Below are 7,796 nucleotides of genomic sequence, written 5' to 3'. Positions count from 1 at the left end.
TTTTGCTGGTCATGTATTTCAAAAAGATCCAGCAGCTCGCTAGTCATGTATTTTCAAAAAGATCCAACACTCGTTGGTCATGTATTTCCAAAAAAGATCCAACACTCATTGGTCATGTATTTCTAAAAGATCCAACACTCGTTGGTCATGTATTTCCAAAAAGATCCAACACTTGTTGGTCATGTATTTTCGAAAAGATCCAACACTTGTTGGTCATGTATTTTAAAAGATCAACACTCGTTGGTCAAGTATTCCAAAAGATCCAGCTCTCGTTGGTCGTGTATTCCAAAAGATCCAGCTTTCGTTGGTCATGTATTTCAAAAGATCCAACACTCGTTGGTCATGTATTCCCAAAAGATCTAGCTTTTTGTTGGTCATGTACTTCAAAGGATCCAGCAGCTCGCTGGTCATGTATTTAAAAAGATCCAACACTCGTTGGTCATCTATTCCAAAAGATCCAGCTCTCGCTGGTCGTGCATTCCAAAAAGACCCAGCTCTCGCTGGTCATGTGTTTCAAAGGCTCCAGCTCACAATGGTCGAGCTCCCAAATCAATCTGTTCCACAAAATCAAACCTTCAAGGTGCAATTTCTCAATTCTATCATTTCCAAACCTTCCGATATTTCATCTCTCAATTCTACCATTTCCGAACCTTTGGGTTTCAATTTTCTCAAATCTATCATTTCCAAACCTTCGGGTTTCAATTTTCTCAATTCTATCATTTTTAAAACCTTCAAATCTTTAAATCTCTCGATTCCATCAGTTCCCAACCTCTGGGTTGCAATATCTTCAAAATTTCATCATTTTCTCAACCCTCGGGCTGTAATCACTCAATCTCAATCATTCTCAAACCTTTAGATAAAACCTTTTCAAATTCAAAATCCAGTTTCTCATAACTGGTCGGGATTTAAAATCCAGTGTTTTCACTGGTCGGGATTTTCAAAATTCAGTTTCTCATAACTGGTCGGGATTTAAAATCCAGTGTTTTCACTGGTCGGGATTTTCAAAATCCAGTTTCTCATAACTGGTCGGGATTTTCAAAATCCAGTTTCTCAAAACTGGTCGAGATTTAAAATCTAGTGTTTTCATTGGTCGATATTTTCAAAATTCAGTTTTCATAACTGGTCAGGATTTTTAAAATCCAGTTTTTCATAACTGGTAGGGATTTTCAAATCCAGTTTCTCATAACTGGTCGGGATTATCAAAATCCAGTTTCTTATAATTGGTTGGGATTTCTAAAAACTAATGTCTTTCATCAGTCAAAGTTTGATCTTTACACCATTCCCTAAATTGCAACTAAAGGTCTCATCAAAATCTATATTGAGTGATTATTTCACGAAAGGATTCTGGAACATTATGCCAATTTGCTAAAAACATTTATTGATTCCAAAAATCAGACTACACAAAAGAATTATCTCAGATTACTTCTAGTATTCTTTCCAAAAAGGTGAAACTCTTTGCGTAAAAAGGATAAAATTCAAATCTTTTTCCTGTTGATCAACCAAAAGGATGAAAGAAATATCTTCGATATGATTAGTGAAAGAAATATTCAATGATGTTGAAAAGCCAGAAGCGAATTGATATTGATCATAGCTATGACACATGTTTAAAAACGACTATCTGGCAATCAAGCAGTGGAAATATCTTGAGCTATAAAAAGAATCCACTCCATCCATGTCTCTTCATCCATTTAAAGCTGCAATCAAATATCTACAAAATGGATCTCTCAATTGTCGTCAAGATGAAGACGAATATGCGAGCTAGACCCCCGGGGCCAAAGAAGATCATCTCCGAGATGAAGGAGTTTGTGAAGGATCCTTCAAGGGAAAGTTCAGATCATCGTCGAGATGAAGGCGAATGCGATGAACCTACCGACAAACCACCTTTTGAGCCAATATCATCAATAAGATACTTGAGACAAAAGAAGGATCAGAATATCTCCAAGATGAAGGAGTTTGTGACGTACCCTTTCCCGAAAAAGAGAGAAAAGTCAGAACACATCCAAATGAAGGATGATGTAAAAACCCGAGAAAGTTCAATGACTCAAAAAGAGTGCAAAAAGATCATCTTGGGAAAACATCCAGATATCAAACTGCCAAAATTGCCAGGAGTCATCTTTTCTCATGCAAAATTCTTTTATCAGTATCTTTTCACTACTTGCTTTTATGAAATTAAGAATATTTCTTTTATTCTCATATCATGGAAATGAATGGCTTCCTTGAAGAAAATTATCAGCGTTGAAATTTTGAATTTGACTCTTAAAACCGAGGAGTTAACCTCATTGGAGGAAATATTCTAGGTGAAAGAGGGAATACCTTTTGCACATTCGTGCACATTTTTCAAGCGTTTAAGTCAACTACAATTTTATCTTATTGGCAAAATTTTCTAGCTATTCCAAGAATGAAATAAATATTCAATGTCCATTTTGATGCAACCTAGCGTTGTTTATATTCTTGAAAAGAGCTGCCTCCTTTAGGATGAGTATCTCTTCCTATCCCATCACAGCTTTCTCATTTAAGAATTGCGTATGGTTGTACCCACTCAGGTTAAGGGTTAAACCTGTACTTTCTACGAGAGGTCATCGATTTCAAAAGCTGATTTAGTCTCAGCAATGAGACATCCAAGATAATCCCTTTTCAAGGCTTTAGGGAACCCCATTTTCCTCCTTTCGCAAAACCCTTTTTGGATTTGTTCGTCCAAATTCCAAAGGTCCCATCATAGTTTCTTTATTCGAGGATTCCATTTGTTCATCCCCTTCAAGTTAAGGGTTAAGCCTGAACCGCGTGCCACGAGGTATCTTCCTTTTTGAGGTTTGGGTTAAACTTGAGTCTTGTTCCTACAAAATTCCTCGTTTCAACGAGGTGTTTTCTTTCAAGTCCCATCATGGTATCCCCATCAAAAGAAACCATGCTTCATTCATCCATCCAGGAAAGGATCCCACTTGAGCGTCATCTCACGAGGCATGTTCTAAAAATGTTCCATCAAGGTCCTCATGTAATCCTTTTCTCATTCAATTCATCTTGATATATCTTCGTCCCATCCAGGTTAAGGGCTAAACCTAAGTCATTCCAAAAAGTTAATCTTGTCTCACCCATAAGACTGGATCAAAATTCTGATTTTCCACCATTTCGGGATTTTCACCTAATGTCCCATCACGATTTCCTCACCCTCTATTATTCAGTCATGTCATTTTCGAGGATTTCGTCTCCCTAAAGCCATCCAGGATAAGGTATTAAGCCTAAAAAATCACATCTTTCAAATAAATTCTTCCACACCCAATTCAGATCTGCTGACTGGAGCATTTTCAAAATTTGAAGTGTTTTCTTTGCCACTAAGCTCGACTTTCAACCGGCTTAGTAGCAAAGAGGGGCATCTGTAAACACCCTAAATTTTTTAAAGTTTTGTAAAAATGTCTTTTTTGCCCCTGCCCCCATCTTTTGGGAAAATCAAAGCAATTTCAAAGTCAAATTTCAGTTATTTTTCAGATTTTCGGAATTAAATTCCATGTTGATATATCCAACTCGATTTCGGATCCGGACCCAGTGTCAACAACCCAAATCTGAGCCTCGTTATCCAAATTTTCAAATTAAAATTTCAAAATACCAAAAATAATTTCTGAAAGGCCCAGACAGTCCATCTGGTATCCTGTTTGATCCACAACTCTGTATTTCTCGATTTGAGGTTTTAAACCTCGAATATCACCTCAAATTCTGGATCCAAACTCACTTTCTGGAGAATTTTTTTAAAAGAATAGCCTTGAATTCTTAGAAAACCCCTTTTTTGTAAATATTTTTCAAAAGTACAAAAAAATTAGTTTTAAATCTCTGCTTCCTCGTAAGTTTTAGGGTTTTATTCTAAAAATACAAAAATATAGAAAAATAACAAAAAAAACCAAAAAAATCGGAAAAACTATGCGAAGAACGAGTAGTTTTAAAACCTTTTTAAGTTTGTTTTTCTAAAAAAACTCTTTTTAGAACCACTTTAGGGAAAATTGTTTTAAAGGGGCCTTCTTTTTGAAAAATTGGAAAGGAGCAAACAACCTCTCTCCCGCACATTCTTCCTCTAGAAGCCTCCATCGAGCTCCTGTTCGCAGGATTTCTCTCCACCCTTCTCCCTCCATTCATCTTCAACCGCTTCCCCTCTCGAATCTTCCTTCTCGTCTTTAAAGAGAGCATTCAGATGCCCCGTTTTATCATCCATTTTTTTCCGTTTCTCGCATCCATTTTCTCATCTTTCTTTGAGATATCATCCATCGTCTCTAAGCAAAATCCATCTCCCCTCTTCCCTCTGAGTTATTCCTCTCAAGGCCACTGAAGAAGTCTCCTCCCTCTTCCAGAATCCCAACAGAGCAAGGTAAGAGTTCTTCCTTTTTCATCACTGATCTATGAATTCTATCGTCTGTTTATATATTCCCGATCTGCATTTTGATTGTTTTTTTTTCTCTTTTCAAGTTGGATTCTCTGTTCTGTTTAAAACATTTTCTCACCCATTGGTAATCGGCGATGCCTCGCAATGGCATCACTGATTTACCCGGGCTTTGAATTCCCCTTTATATCTGATTTTATTTTACATTTCCTCTTTTCGGTTTGGACTCTTCTTACGATTTTAATTCCCTTTTCTTTCTATGCTTCCACATTTCCTTACGTTTTCCTTATTTTCTGCCCCACGGAAGCATTGGTAGCGTTGGTTTATTGAGGGTAAATCAATCTACCTCAAATGCCACATTAATGGAATAATTAGATTCCTACATTTTTTTTATCTACTATTTTCCCTGGTTTATATCCGACTGCTTGGTTACTTTGGATCTTCAACGTCTGGTGGTACTTTGTTCATCTCATCCAGCCTACATCCTCTGTTTACTGCATTCTTGGTAAATTGATGAATCACGATGCCTTCTTTCACACACAGAAGGACTTTTACTCTTGTTCACCATCACATTTTTTTTTACTGTAATATTTTCATTCACTACTTGATCTCCTGTACATTGATCCAACCCAGGCCTGCGTTCCCCTTTTACTGTAAATTTTGGGCTTACATAGCTTCTTGTAACATGACTACTTATGTTTTATTTGATTTCTCAACATATGTTTCAACTTTCTGATTCACTATTATGGTTTATATCAATCACTCCACAGTAGCTTTAAGCATGAGGATATTGAGTCATTTAATGCAATTACATTCCCTATATTCCAGATCTCCTGTTCAATCACGTAGCTAGAAATCTTTAAAAAGAAAATCTCTGGTTTGTCTATTTCATGTGGGGCGATGAACTACATCTGATGAAAGATTGTTTGATGAATTGATCCAACGTACGCTTTGAGTGGTGGAAAATCATATATATGCTTGTTCTGGTCTTAAGCATAGGTTTACATTTTCTTTCTCAGGAGAGTTTATTTTGCTCACTCGTGTTTTACATCTCCTTCATCTTACAACACACAGTTTGTTTATGCCTATCACTTGCAGCACACACCATCTTATCTATCTGCACATTTTGCTCAGCAGGTCCATCACCTAACACAAGTCTAATGATCTGAATTTTAGCATCATCAGCATAACCCCTTTGTTGATTCGCATCTTCATCAATTCTTTGGTTACTGTTAGACATTAGCATTGGCCTATCAAAATTTAGCACTTTAGATATGTGTCATTCGTCTATATCTCCATAAGCATCAGTTTTTCCCAGCATCTGCATAATTTCTGTGCTGCGTAAATTACACTGTATCACATTCTTGGGTCTGGTCATTAATATCCTCCTGCGTTGATGGAAATTCTGGGCTTCCATAACCATTCTAAACACTTCCCTGGGATCCACTCATGTTATTTCCACCTCATCTACATGCTTGGTCATGCTCATCAGCCACTGTCCAAAACCACGTTTACGTATCAATAATGATCCTCTTATTTGCCAAGATCTACACCATTGCTATTGGATAATGTTAGGTTATCAGGGAGTCATCCACCTGAGGTCTGTCTTACCATCAAATTTGCTCGATTCAGGCAGTCACCAGCTCGCCAGAGAGAGCAACGATGTCGGCCACATATAGTAATGTGTCAAAACTGTTGGATAGTAACCCCAGGGATAGTAATTGGGGAAGACCCATCCCCTACCTAATACTTATGGATGTCCTAGAGCTACTGGAAGCGCCAGTTGCATCAGGAATGGAATTGAAGAGGCTTTGTTCTGAAGGCAAATTTTGAGATCTGGGTAGGAACACTATCTGGTTCAAGAAGGGAAAATATCTTGCATGCTTTCTAAATTAATCAGAAATTATTTCTATTGAATTCTCTTTGTTAAACAGAATTTACTGTATTTTCTTTTGGATATGTGGGTTTTTACATACATCTGCCTATTGCAAAGAGGCCAATAATCGTTACTTTTGGAGGACAACCTTGGATAAATCACGTAGACTCAAAAGCTAAAACTTTGGCTCTCAGACATTGGAATGCAGGCGTGAACAAAGGTTTGCCATTAGAAATTAAGGAGAAATGGGCATAATTGACAAACTTTGGTAAAACTACAGGATGGGTAAAATGTTCCTTTCACAGGAGTGCAATCTTGATTTTGAGCCATGTTCCCACCTGAATATATCAATATCCATTCATGAATTTTGGACTATCTTTTGTGTGTGCACTTATCAATATACAGTAAATCTCTATGTCAATTTTCGCTGAAAAACATTTTGTAATTTGGAAGATACAGTTCTGCGAAGTTGTGTGCAGAAACAATGTATATATTGTATGTGCTGTATTTCCTGTTTCATAGAGGTTTGATCTTGATTCTCTAAATATACATCGAGTAGTAATTCTCCTGTTCATGCAACCCAAGAAACTTAGTGATTGAGGATCCCACTAAGGACCCATCAGTTGGTTTCACAATATCCTCATGTTATATTCTTGCATTTCTCGTTTCCATCCATTCCCACATTTCTTCATTTCACTGCATTGTGGCAACATTCGGCTACATTTATTACTTCAATTTCCAGCTATCCACACTAAAACCATATCACAACAATGTTCACTGGTATACAATATGCACCTTACACTCTGCACTCTCCACTTCCACTGCCCCCACCACGCAGCAGCTGTCCACAGTCCCACTACACCTTAGTTATCCTTGCTATATAGCAACCACTTACAGTACCCTGCCTGCCACTTTATCCCACTACTGACCATCTCTAGGGTCTTCATTACAGATGACACCTGCAGCTCCTACAGCAGGTACACACACTCTCTGCAACACTTCACCATCACTTTGTGCTTTCACCCTTTTCTTCATCGGTACTTACGCCTAGTTGTTTGTACACAACAATACACTGCATCCCCACCAATTATCCACTCATTCCCTGCACTTACCTGTTGTAGCCCATGCAGTCATACCAACACCTTCATTTTTCGCAGCATCATTCATACTTACCTTCTCTATTACTGCAATATTATCCCTAAGTCGGCTACTCAGAGCACCATTATCCCTTGCATTACCTCACGACCTCTAGGCTTCAATCTTAGATGGTTACCATTCACCTTAAATGTCATTATAGCTCATTTTCTGTTATCAATTTTTTCCAAAATTCTACATGCCATAACACATGCAGGGGACATCATAATTACATGTTTTGGGTCTTGGCTGGCGATGTAACCCTGTATTTCTGAATAGTAGGTTCATGTGCATTATAACCTCATCCTCATTTCTAAGTATATTCACCTAAGGCATCTTCCATAAACATGATTAACATTTGAGCTTTTTCATCATCTTTGTCAAGTGCTAACCCTATTTTGCAGGGAACATGTGGAAAATGTC

This window comes from Nuphar pumila, chromosome 3 (assembly GCF_984573655.1).
Source record: "Nuphar pumila chromosome 3, dmNupPumi1.hap1.1, whole genome shotgun sequence".
NCBI classification, from domain to species: domain Eukaryota; kingdom Viridiplantae; phylum Streptophyta; class Magnoliopsida; order Nymphaeales; family Nymphaeaceae; genus Nuphar; species Nuphar pumila.
This window is presented reverse-complemented; position numbering follows the sequence as displayed.